At 49.0% G+C, this 13318-nt stretch overlaps 1 non-coding gene across 1 annotated transcript; it reads left to right on the top strand.

Annotated features, from left to right (window-relative positions):
* The first annotated feature begins 5697 nt into the window (after positions 1-5697).
* Trnaa-agc (transfer RNA alanine (anticodon AGC)) lies at positions 5698-5769 on the top strand. The gene has a single exon. It is a non-coding gene; the product is annotated as a tRNA-Ala (tRNA).
* The last annotated feature ends 7549 nt before the right edge of the window (positions 5770-13318 follow it).

Here is a 13318-nt window from a genome sequence, read left to right as displayed (position 1 = left end):
TCCTTGTCACGTGCAACGCCCAGGGCTCACTTGCATTGAGCCCAATGATACCTAGCAGCACCTCCAGAGCCCTGCAGACAGGGCCAGAGAAGACCCAGTGCCTGTCCCAGAGGTTCTGCTTCAGCTGGTTCACTCAGGCCTCTGCAGTCTCTGCTTCCCAGCTGCGTCACTCCTCTCAGCAGCCATCCCTTAGGTCCCTCAGGCTGTGTCCTCCTGTGGTCATCAGCCTGGCCATTGTGTTTCTTGAGGCCGCCCTGAGCTCTTCCCCTTTCTCCACACTTTCTGAGGCACCAGAGGCTGCCTTCAGGACCAACTGGCAGAGGTAGGCTCTAAGACTGTCACATGGCATCAGCCCCAGGTTGGGTCCAGAGGGTCAAGCCTGAGGGGATATAAAGGCCTTAGGACAGGGAGCCCAGGGCAGCAGTGCCTATCAGAGAGCCACCTTTTCCTGGCCCTGATCCTTGCCAACCCCATGAAGCAGTTGCTGTAGCCAGGATGTCTAGGTTCTCTGGGAGCAGTTGGGGTGTCATGGGCCAAGGATAGAGAATTTAAGGTGCACTAACTCCAATGTGGAAAAGGGTGTTAGGGACCAAGCCACTTAGCTGTAGCAGGCGGCAGGAGGCAGTCAGACCACAGACAGACAGCTGGTAGGGAGGTGAACATGAGATCCTATGAGGCCAAGCCTGTGCCATGAAACAGGCCAGTCGGAGGCCTCAGGAGTCTGGCAGGGGGCCTTACTGCAGGGGCCACTGGGGATGGGACTACAGGGCCTGCCTGAAAGTCTTGGGCCACATGGAAGCTACTGAAAGCACTGGACACCTACCTGTCCCAGGCAGTGAGTGAGCGTCCCACACATAGCAAGGTGGAGTGTCACCCAGAAACCTGGCCCTGAGCATCTACATTTGTTTTAGAAAGTTAATATCATGTAGTATTTCTGGTGCCAAATGTCAATTTATACATGAGGCTGTCTAGCTATACAGGGGCTCAAAAACTGTGAGGTCTCAAACATCTGTCACCTCACAGTGCAGACAGCGGGCAATGCAGCCCAGAGCTGGGCTTGGAGCAGGGGATGGTGAGAACCCAGAGAAGTGACACACAAGGGAGACATCTGGATAGTATTTGCAGATGGAGGTGGGGGGCGGCTAGGAGATCGCAGACTCTGGCTGGTGCAGTAGGTAGGAAGGGGTAGTACCTAGCCAGGAGAAGGGAGTGCTGGTCCTTGGGGAGGAAGTGCCACATTCTTGGAGCGTCTAGAGTGGTGTCCCTAGCAGGCCTCTCAGGGAGGGCAAATACAGCTGGAGGGGGCTCAGTCCTGTGCCTCAGTGAGAACCTACTTCCTGGGCACAGGAGAGCAAGGGTCGACAAGAGATTGAGGGGTTTCTTCCAGCAGGGGAAGAAACCTGTCGTGCCTCTGCCATGACAGCACCCAACTCCCTGTGCCCCTGCTCCACTGTGCCAATGGTCCCCAGTAGTCTGGCCTCTTACAACACGCACAGGGTGACTGTGATTACCGCCAGAATGCGCGGGTGTCTTCCTCCTCAGATTTGCCTCAACAGGGTGAGAAGGCTAGAGGGGAAAAGCCTACACCTGCCACTCCCACTCATGACCGCAGACCTCAAAGCCATCATCAACCAGGAACCTCCACAAATGTGGAGTCCACAATGCTCAGGGGCCTAAGTGGTCTTCGCCTCCCTGGGAGATATGCTTGGCACACCAAGTCCCTCCCCTCCTGGAGTCTGTCCCTTTTGTCACAACAGCCTCTCCTCCTGGGTCAGACCTGGCCCCTCTTTGTCCAGGACCATGTCCTAAGGTCAGATCCTCTTCCTCCTGCCCTCACAGCTATCTCACCCCACTGGGTCACCCTGAATGAACTCGTTTGTATCTACCAGTAAACACTCATAGCCTGCCTGTCTTTGCTTGGTGTTCTGGTCACTGGGACATACAATAGCCCTGCTCTCCTCTGACTGACCATATTCTGAACAGCTTCCCCAGCCCACTTGAAATCCAGGAGGACCACATCAGATGTTGGTAAGGGATGTGATCTTTCTTTCATTCTGTTTTTTTCCGGCACTGGGGATTGAACTTAGGGCTTTGTACTTTCTAAGCAGATATTCTTTTTTCTTTCTTTCTTTCTTTTTTTTTTTTCCATACTGGGGTTTGAGCTAGGGTCCTCTTGCTTGCTAGGCAAGCTATTTAGCACTTGAGCTATACCCCTAGCTCACATCACCTTTGCTGGGCCTGCTGCCTACACCTAGCAGGTGATACTCCTGCCCCTCACTGGTGGTTGGGAATCCTGGTACTATCCAGAATCACTTAGTCCTTCCACAGCAGCTCTGCTCCTGCCTGGTCCCCATACTGGCAAGCCCTGCCTATTTTGGCCATGTCTCCAAATCTGTTGGCCCTGGCCTCCTCACCACTTGGCTGCCTTTCTCCTTCCTTCCACAGTGAAGGAGCTGGTCTTCTCAACTCTCCTACCTGCCTCTGGAGGGTAGCAAAAAAGCCCTCTGAGCATAAGTTGGAAGGACAACCAGGAGCATGGCCAGTGTGGTCTGGAGCTGGACTGAGAAACTGTGAGTGCTAGGTAAAGTAGGGACCCAGGCCAGGGACCACCTCCAGCCAACAGAGCTCCCGCTGGGCTTCCTATCACAGACTCCTCCAGCAGGAGTCAGAGGCTCCTGGAATTGTGACATGGTTCTTGTCACTCACCTGTGGGAAGCGCTCCCAGTACTCCACGTAGAACATGGAATAAAATGCCCTCATATGGTGCCAGCCTGGCCTAGAGGAGTCACAGTGGCTAGGAGTAGGGAGCTTATTGGCTTTAAGCATTTGCACCTCTCTCAAACATGAGCTCCTCCTACTTCCACACAGCTCCCTCTTTCCGCCCCATGACTTCTGCAGTACAGCAAGCCATGGCCCATCAGAGTCTGCTTTCTGGCTCACTAACTCCAGCTAACTGTTTCTGTTGTGACATGCCTCGCATGTACTGTCAACTTGTCCTTGTTGTCCCCAAGGTATTGAATTCTGGGTTCCCTGTGCTGGCTGAACACAGGCCTCTGCCCTCACTCATTGTTTTCCTACCTTGTCAGGAGGACAGGGGCTTGGTTTTCATCTCCATGAAAGTTCATGCCAAGTCCATGCCAGGGCTTGGTAGAGGAGCCTGGAGTCCCTCCCAGGGCCAGGCTTTCTGGATGTTCTCAGTTGTGAGCATCTGACCTCCCACCTAACCTACACAGTTTAATGAACAGGCCCAGGAGATCTGTTGGGTGACACATAAGGCTAAAGTGACATAAGAAGGAGAGAGCTGCCTGCCAGACAACTGTGAGCTGCCCAAGCACAGACTCCATGGGATGTGTGCACCATCCACTGCCCCTGTTGCCCTGAGACCTGGACGGGGCAGGTTGAGGACTGTCCTGTCCACTTGGGAAGCAAGATACAGGACAAAGGATGGAGAATGAACTCTATCTTATTTCCATATCAAATTTTGGCCTGGTACCCTGTGCTAGGCTTCAGGGCTTTGTTCCAGATGTACAGCACTGTTCCTACACTGAATATGGGGCGCCTGGTGTCCTGGGGATGCTAAAAGACACTCTGTCCCCAAAATGAGGCTGCTGGACTCCAGGTGCACCAATAAAACCTCCCCCAGTCCTAAGAGACAATGGCACTGGTCCCACGTGATCCCCAGAGATACAGCCCACTCCAGCGCTCCGCAGCAGAGTCCACTCCCTAGCCAATCTTTCCAGTCTTCCACACTTCATGCTCCCCAAAGCCCCAGGTCCCCAGTCCCACCAGTTTCTCAACTGCTGTGAAAGGAAAAAAAAGTTTAAGTAGCACTAAGAAGCATGGTTTCCACACAGATGCAAAGTGAACATGTGTATAGGGGTCAAATAGTGTCCTCCACAAAAGGACACTGTCCAAGCCCTAGAGCCCAGGACCTGTGAATGTGGCCTTCTTTGGAAATTGGGTCTTTAGGATGTGATTAAGTTAAAGGCCTCTAGATGGAATCACTGTGGGTCAAGAAAGGCCCTAAACTCAATGGTCAATATCCTTCTATGGAAGAGAGGAAGATTTGTGCATTAGAAACTGAGGAATGACTGGGCACAGTGGCTCACGTCTGTAATCCCAGCAGCTGAGGTCAGCCTGAGCAAATAGCTCATGAGCAAAATGTGTGGCTCAAGTGGTAGAGCACCTGCTTTGCAAATATGAAGCCCTGAGTTCAAACCCCCGTCCCATCAAAAAGAAGGAAAAGGAGAAACAGCAGCTAGGAAGTGGCCTGGAAGGGTTCTCCATCTGTCTGCAGAGGGAATCTGCCCTGCTGACACCTTGACTTTGAACTTCTGGCCTCTAGAACTGTGAGAGAGTAAATGTCTTGTTCTAAACCATTTAGTTTTCGGTATGCTAGCTAATTTGTTTTGGGAGCCCTGGGAAACTGGTACAGTGTTTCAAAGGTTTATTTAACTCATTAACTAGTGCAAGATCCAAGAAAATTGTTAAAACCAGCTCAAAAAAGATTTTCAGGAACCATGCATTTATATGGTGCAAAGGAATGTTGAAATGAACTTACAAATAGATGCAAGACCAACTTTTTTCACAAGAAAAAACAATGGGACCACCACTAGACTGAAATTACCTTCAGGTCTATGAACAGGAAATGCCTGCCTTGCTGTGAGCTCTGGCATTGACACAGGTCCAAGACAATAGGAGTCAGGAACCTGACACTCAGATCAGACATCCTGGAAGGGTGTGCTCCAAAATGTTATTTCCCCCCCTGGAAATTCCAGGGCACGTTTTGCTTATATCAAAGCTTGAAGTTCTCATTACTGACTTTCCACATCCACCTTTTGATTTAAGGAAAAAAAAGAAAAAAAAAAAAAAAAAAAAGCTGAGCCTCATGTCAGTGGCTCACACCTGTAGTCATATCTGCTTGGAAGGCTGAGATCAGGAGGACTGCAGTTCAAAGCCAGCCTGGACAAATAGTTATTGAGACCCCATCTCCAAAATAACCAGAGCAAAATGGACTGGAGATGGGTTCAAGGGCTCAAGCAGTAGAGCACCTGTTTTGCAAGTGCCAAGTCCTGAGTTCAAACCCCAGTCCCACAAACAGAAAAAAGATAAGTCTAGGTTACAAAATAAGGTTGGTCTCTGTAAGTGTGGCTGGTGTTTACACAAGTGCAGTGAGCCTCCCAGGTTCAAGTCACTTGAAGTGACTTGAAGGACACTTCCTGTCTGCTTTGCTGGAAGTTTTCATGAGAAATCTTGGATTGAGCCTTCCAAAATTCCACTGTGTGCTCAGCAGATGTAGAAACACAAGACCTATAATTTAGAGGAAACTCTACATTCCTAGGCCTTCTAGGAGGTCCCAGTGTCATTCACCTGCAAGGCCTGGATTCCACAACGACCAGCAAGCCGCACCCTCTGCCTGGTGGTCTGGGCAGGGCTCAGCTGTGTGACCAATGCTCCCGATTATATGTCGGCAAAGGAGAGCCGAAGCTCTGTGCTGTGGTCTGAACGTGGTCTCCAAGTTCACACAGCGGAACTTGACCCCAGCGTGCAGCACTGGAAGGGCGACCTTTAAAGGAAGGTTAAGCCTTCACGAATGGATCAGTGCCATTATGGAGGGAGAAGAGTTCATCTCTCTCTCTCTCCCCACAATGTCTTCTTCTGTGTTATGATTTAGCAAGAAGGCCCTCACTAGGGGCTGGGGATATAGCTCAGTGGTTGAGTGTTTGCTTAGCATGCAAGAGGCCCTGGGTTCAATCCCCAGTATCACCAAAAGAAAAAGAAAAAAAGAAGGTCCCTCAGTCTTGGACTTCAGCACCAGAACCATGAGCTGACAAATTCTCATCCATCATACATTATCCAGTCTGCAGTCTGCTTTTAGTGTCATATCCAAGAAACCACTGCCAAGGTAGTGAAAACTTACGCCTACATTTTCTTTTAAGAGTTGTATAAATGTACCTCTTTTTTTTTGAAGCACTGGGGTTTGAACTCAGGGCTTTGTGCTTGTGGTTTTAACTCTTAAATTTAGATCTATAATCAATCCACTTTGAGTTAGTTTTTGTACATGGTGTGACGAAGGGATCCAACTTCATTCTTGTGCTTGTGAATATCCAGTAGTCTGAAAGACACTTAGAAACATCAGATTGCCTTGTGCTTTGTCAAAATTAAATGCCCATGAATATAAGGGTTCATTCTGGACTCTAAGTTCCATAGATTGAGAATGAAATAGAATCCCATGGACTCCATTGATCTGTGTGATCTTATGGTTTTAATTTTTTTTGTCAGTACTAGGATTTGAACTCAGGGCCTTGCACTTTCTAGGCATGCACCCTAGCCATGACCCCGCGCTCTGTATGATATTTTATGACAGCCTCCTGTACCACCCTGCCTTGATTAGTGTAGCTTTGTAATAAGTTACGAAATCAGAAAGTGTAAATACTCCAATTTTATTCTTTTAAAAGATCATTTTGTTCAAAGCCCAGTACCCTCTAAAAATAAGTAAAATATTGTTTTGGCTCTCCTGGATCTCTTGCATTTTAATATGAACTTTAGGATTAGCTTGTTAATATCTGGGCTGGCTCAAGTGGGAGAGCACCTGCCTAGCAAGTGTGAAGCCCTAGTTCAAAGCCCAGTACTGCAAAAAAAAAGTTTCCCTTACAATCCTGTTTATTTCTGTGAGCCCTGTGGTGATGTCCCCATTGTCACCCCTGCTTTTAGTAACTTTGATACCCTCTCTTTTTGCTCTGTCAATCTTGATAAAGGCTTATCAAATTTTTGCTCTTTTTAAAGTACCTATTGGTTTTGTTGAATTTCTCTATTGCTTTTCTGATCTTCATCTCTTTTATTTATCTGATCTTCCTTCTATCCTCCCCTTTTCTTGCTTTGAGTTTAGTTGCTTTTCTTTTTCTGGCTTCTTTCTTCTTTTGTGGTACTGGCATTGAACCCAGGGCCTCACACTTGCTCTACCACTTGAGGCACATCCCCAGCCCTTTTTCTGGTTTCTTAAGGTGAAAGTTAAGATCATTGACTTGAGCCAGGTGTGATGGCTCACACCTGTAATCCCAGGTACTCAGGAGGCAGAGATCAGGAGGATTTCGGTTTCAGGCCAGCATGTGACTATCTTAGTGAGACCCCATCTCAACCAACAAGCCAGTGTAGTACCTTACATCTGTAATCCCTAAATGGGAGGTGTAGGTAGGAAGATGGCAATCTGAGGTTTGTTTTGGACAAAAATGGGATATCCTATCTGAAAAATAACTAAAACAGTGCAGGGCTGGAAGTGTGACTCAAGTGTTAGAGTGCTTGACTAGCAAGCGTGAGGCCTGGGTTCAAACCCTAGTACAGTCAAAAAACATTTATTGACCTGAGGTTTCTCTGGTTGTAGGCTCCCTCACTTTCTTTTTTTGTCCCAACTGAGGTTTCAACATTTCAAGGACTGATAAGTTGTTTAGGTTGTTGCTTGAAACACTGAAACAAAACATGCGGCGTAACCTGAGAAACCGGCTGCTGCCCGAGCCACCCCGCAAACCCTCTTGGTGCAGACGTTAGCTGAGCACAGTGTCTCACCTCAGCGTCAGTCTGGAGGAAGCCGAACCCTCTAATAAGTGCTGTGCACTGGTCACCCTGCTGTGTACCGTTTCTTTCTCTGGAATCCCAACTGGTCCATCTCTGAAAACTGGAGGCCCTCCCTTTTGGGAACTCCCTTGCCCTTGCTTTTGGGGCGTGATTCAAGACTTGGTTCATGTTGACAGAATGAAAGGGGTGTCTTGATTTTGTTTTGTTTTATTTTTTTGGTGGTACTGGGGTTTGAACTCAGGGCCTTACGGTTGCTAGGCATGCACTCTACCACTTGGGCCACACTCCCAACTCTTTTTTGCTTTGTTTTTCAGGTAGGGTCTTGTGGTTTTTTGTTTCAGAAAGCCTGGATGGCCATCTTCCTATTTATGCACCTAGTGAATCTAGGATGACAGCCCTGCCCGAATATGCCCAGCATTTTTGTTAAGATGGGAATCTTGCTAACTTTTGTCCAGACTGGCCTTGGACTTGGATCCTCCCAATCTCTACCTCCAAATAGCTGGGATTACAGGCATGAACCACAACACTAGTATCCATTTTTTATTATGCTAAAATACACCTAACGTAAAATTTACCAACATAATCATTTTCAGTGTATGAGCCAATGGTATTGAAAACATTCACAGTGTTGTACAACTACCTCCACCTTCCAGCCCAGGACTCTTCGTCTTGCAAAACTGGATCTCTGGACCCATTAAATACTCACTTCCCATTTTCTCCCAGCAGGTACCTGGTAACCATCATTGTACTTTGTATGCCTGCGTGTGATGCCGGAGATTGAACCCAGGGTCTTGCACACACTCCACTACTGAGCCCATCCCTAGCCTTGCTGTTGTATTTTAAATCAGGTAGGAGAATAAAAAGAGTTACAAAGAAAAAACTACATGCACACCAAATTCTGAGTTGAGCTGTTGCCACTGTTACCAGTGCTCTTTGCTCTTTTTGGGGATGCAGTTTACTGAATCCTTGCACGCCTTCAGGGTTTACTGTGAGTGAGTCTGCTAATAACACATTCTCTTGGTTTTTTTGGGGAATGTTGCCTTCTGTGGTTTCTGATGAGAAATCAGCAGTCAGCTTTATTGCGCATCCCCTGTATGGAATGAGTCCCTTCTCTTACTGCTCTTGTCTGTCTTCAGCTTTTACTTTTTCGGGTGGGGGGGTGCAGGGGACAAGAATTTGAACTACTCAGGGCTTCATGCTTGCAAAGCGGGCACTCTACCACTTGAGCCACACCTCCAGCCCTGTCTTTGGCTTTTGACAGTTCAACTAAGAAATATGGATCAAGAGATATGGATCTCTGTCCTACATGGAATGTGTTCACATTAGTAGGTGTGTTGGCTGACATTCTTGTCAAATTTGGGGCATTTTGCAGCCACTCCTTGTTTTTGCTCTGAAGCCCAGGCTGGCCTCAAACTCACCATCCTCTTGCCTCAGCCTCCCAAGTGCAGGGGGTCACAGCATCAGACCTAGATCATCCATCAATTATTTCATGTTTTGCAGTACTGAGGTTTGAACTCAGGGCCTCATGCTTGCTAGGCAGGTGCTCTACCTCTTGAGTCACTAAGCTAGCCCGTGTTTCTTTAAATACTCTTCCTGTTGCCTTCTCTCTTCTGCTGGCTCTCCCTTTGTGCACATCTGCTGTACATGGTGTCCTGCACAGCCTGAAGCTCTGTATTTTTCTTCATTCTTTTCCCTTAGGGTTCCTCAGACTGTATAATCTCAACCGACCTCTCTCCCTGTCGGCTAGCTCTTTCTTCTGCCTATGAAAGTCTGTCATGCAGCCTCTAATGACAATAAGTGGACAAAGATTAAGATTCTCTGTGGTCTTCCACCCAGTGCACACCAGCTGCCCACAGCTTCACTTCACTTACAGAGTCCCCCAATGTCAGGAATGTAAAAGTTAGAACAATCACAGTGTGGAAATCACAATTCTATCGCTATTTCAGACTCCCTCCGGGACCCAGAAAAGGACATGCCTGGACTCCTGCAGCTTGTGGCGCATAGTACTCAGGACAGGGCACCCCCTGCTCTGCCAGGGGCTGTTGGTGGGAGGCCTCTAAAACTGTTCAGAGAAAGGTAAATCCATGACTCTATGAGCACACCACAGATTTTATTTAAGTCACTCTAATGAGGGAGTAGGAATGTTCCTACAACCAGATGAAAGGAGAACTCAAAGACTCAAATCTATGTGGAGCAAAGGTCTGTTGAAGTTAACTTACAATGGATAAAACTGACTTTTACCACTACTGGCCAAGGGAGATCAACTGAACCCCCAGGGAGAGAATTCATTTTCAGTTCTATAGAAAAGAACTGTTCATATCGTTTATTTTGTGGTGCTGGATCGAATCCAGGGCTTTGCATATGCTAGGCAAGCACTTGTACTGCTGAGATTTTTTTTCTTTAAAGACAGGGTCTCACTTTGTAGCCCACATTAACCTCAAACTCAGCTATTGCTATGTAGCCCAGGCTGTCTTCAAACTTTTGATTCTCCTCCCTTTGCCTCCTGAGCACTGGGATTACAGGTGTGTGCTGCCAGGCCCAGCTTTACCTACTGGTTATTATCTAGTTATCTACAAATGCAGAGTGGTGAAATAGTTCAGTGACAATGACAAGCACCAACCTGAAACATCAGATGCCTTGAGTCAGGCATATGGGTTCAGGCCTGACAATTCCAGCACTTGGGAGGCTGAGGAAGGAGGATCTTGAGGTCAAGTTCAGCCTGGACTACATAGCAAGAGCATGTCTCAAACACAAAATAAAAACCTGGGAAAATGTGCTTGAAGTGATAGTTTTCCACCTGAGAGAACAATGATGTCTACCTCATTCAAAGCCTTTCTTTTTCACGGTGCTGGAGACCGAATGCAGACCTCACGTGTGCTAGGCTGGTGCTCTACCAGAGTTACACCTTGTATTTTCTTTACATCCCACTTCCCACTTGTTGAACACCCACCTGTATGATTCACAAATCCCTCCCGTATTTCAGCAAACATGAGTGGATTTCTGTGTCACAGCTGAGCGAGTAGTAACCCAAGTCATCTCCTGTCTCCTTGAGGCATTTGGAACAGCTCAGGCTTTGGACGCACCACTGGTCTTTCTGTTCTTTTGTAGGCAGGGTTGACCATTCTCTTGACATCTACCCCCTTGTGCTCCCCACGACCCCCTTCTCCCGTCTCCATCTGTACCCTCCCTTAGAACGCAGGCACGAGCTTCCTAATCTGTACAGCCCTAACAAATCCTAGGGTGAGCTGGAGAGGAAAGTCAAGGGCACACTTGTTGGTTCGACTTTCACCTTGGTTGAGGATCCTCTGTGTTGAGCGTGATGACCCTGCCAGTCACTCTTTCAAGCAAGCGTCTCCCTGCTCAAAATGCTGACACAGGGTCTGGCTGCAGAGCTCACAGCATGAAGAACACCCCACTCCTTCATTTTTCTCAATGAGGAGCCACCACCCCTTCCCCATCAAGCCAGGGGTCAGCCATGCTTAGCTGTTGACAGTGGACCTGCTCCTGAGAACTGCAGGGTGTCAGGGCCTGGTAAAATGGGTGGTAGTTTGGTTTTCCGTCCCTAGGAGAACTGTCAGAGGTGCTGAAGCGCCGCTGAGTGGACTTGGGGGGAGGGGTCCTGAAGGCTGGAAGCGTCAGGAAACTGGAGGAATTAGGGCCTGGGGATTGGGAGGGAGAACACAGGGGAAGGAAGACTAGGTACTGGGTAATGAGATGAGAGCAGAGACTGGTGAGCTGTGGTTAAGAGGAACAGGACTTCTGAGAAACGTGGAGAGCTGTGAGAACTGGCTGGGAAAATTGGAAGGAATGAAGATTCTGGAGATCCAAGTCCAAGGGGCTGACTTCAGGCACAGCTGGAAGGTGACTATGGTCAGGGTTCTGTGTCTTTCTCTTCCTCTGAGCTCTACTTGCCTCTGGGGTGCCTTCATTCTCAAGTATGCTCACTGAATCCTTTGTTCTCTTTTTTGGTGGTACTGTTTTTTCTTGTTGTTTTTTTTTTTTTTTTTGCAGTAGTGGGGTTTGAACTCAGGGCCTAAACTTTGAGCCACTCTACCAGCCCTTTTTTTTTTTGTGATGGGTTTTTTCAAGATAGGGTCTTGGGAACTATCTGCAGGGCTGGCTTTGAACCACGAGCCTCCTGGTCTCTGCCTCCTGAGTAGCTAGGATTACTGGTTTGAGCCACCAACACCCAGCTTGAATAGTTTTTATAGTTCCTAAGAAATCTGACTGACACCCCAAACACCTCATGGTAGACTCTGCTTTATCCACAGGGGTCAGTGTCCCCTAGTTCCATTTCTATGGGCAGGAAAGTAGGTCACACAGCCAGCCACAGGGTCGTTAGGGGAGGCAGGGGGTGCTGAGATTAACACCTACCAGAACCCGAGTGGCCTCCAAGGTCCCAAAGCTTCAGTGAGAACTGCAGCAAAGGAGACCCCAGGAAGCCCCAGGAGGTGAGCAGCAAGTCTTCCCAGGATGCAGTGGGGGTGACCAGAAGGACCCCAGGTCAGGTGATGGGGTCTCTGAGCAGATGCAAATCAGGTTGTGACACCTCCAGTTGCATAGGTGCCCACAGCTGTCTGCGGACTCCAATGGGCTGAGGACCCAGGACTGAAGGAGAGTGATCTTACCATCAGCCTTTCAGCCACAGCCAGGTAGGCCTTGTTCCTGACTCAAGGACTCAGTCTCAGATGAGATGGCCACGCACCTGGGAAAGGAGGCTGCCTGTGGCTGGCCCTTCTGCGTTCTCAAGGAACCCAGGGGACATTCCTGGTGGTGGGACAGAGAATCATATGCCTCATGATTAGCTTTGCCCTCAGACTCTCCTCCGGGACATTCAGGCACCTTAGGTTCTGCCTTGGCTACTACCTTCCTGTGGAGCTTCCTGCAACTCCCCAGCCCCAGATCTGAGACTCCTTTGTCCAGCTGGAGGTGAAAGGTGCCCTGACCTGGCAGGCCTGGGGTGGTGAGCTATTCTACCTTCTGAGAGACGCTCATGGGCTTAATAGGACTGCCTCACCTCAGGCCTGGTCCTGTTATCTTCCTCTACTTGTTATTTTGACCCTTGATCCTTGTAGGGCAGGACAGAGAGGCCCTGGAGATTTCAAAGAGCAGTGGATTCCTCAGATGGCCCGCCTCCGGCCCAGGCCGGCTTGGCTGTCTAGCACCTTCCCTCCTCTTTCCAGACCTTGCATCTCTGTAGGGTTAGGGCCTTGCTGTCCTGTGGCCCTTGGGCCTGGCACACCTAGCACAAACACATACGTGAGCATAGGGCAGAGGCCACCTTGATCCATGGCAAGGAAGACAGAAAGGAACTGGAAGGTGGCCCCACCAGCCTCCAGGCCAGGGGATAAGGGCAGACTGTTGTAAGGGAAGGGGGTGTCATGAGCACTGGTGACTCCTGAAGCTGACCTGCTACTGTCACCCACCACGGTAATGAAACCCTGTCAAGCCACCCCTGCTCCTCAGGGCTGGGTTCTGAGCCACTGGAACCACACTACTCAAGGCTCAAGTGATCTCCCTGCTCCTGCAAAGATGGTGGAGAGAGAGGAAAACGAGGCCAACACACCAAGTCAAGGACAGGAGGCTTCTGAAGTTTAGAAAGAGCATCCAGAGACCAGAACGATGGAGGAACTCTGGCAGCAGGGGTGGGAATCACCTAACCCTAGACTCCAGGCTCTGCCTGGGTAGCAACAGACCACTAGCCTGTGATGATGGGGCCTCAAGCTAGGCCAGTCCCACTGAGTCA

The sequence above is a fragment of the Castor canadensis genome, chromosome 3 (genome assembly GCF_047511655.1).
Source record: "Castor canadensis chromosome 3, mCasCan1.hap1v2, whole genome shotgun sequence".
Taxonomy (NCBI): domain Eukaryota; kingdom Metazoa; phylum Chordata; class Mammalia; order Rodentia; family Castoridae; genus Castor; species Castor canadensis.
The sequence above is the reverse complement of the archived record's forward strand: the minus strand, read 5'-3'. Positions and strand labels throughout refer to the sequence as shown.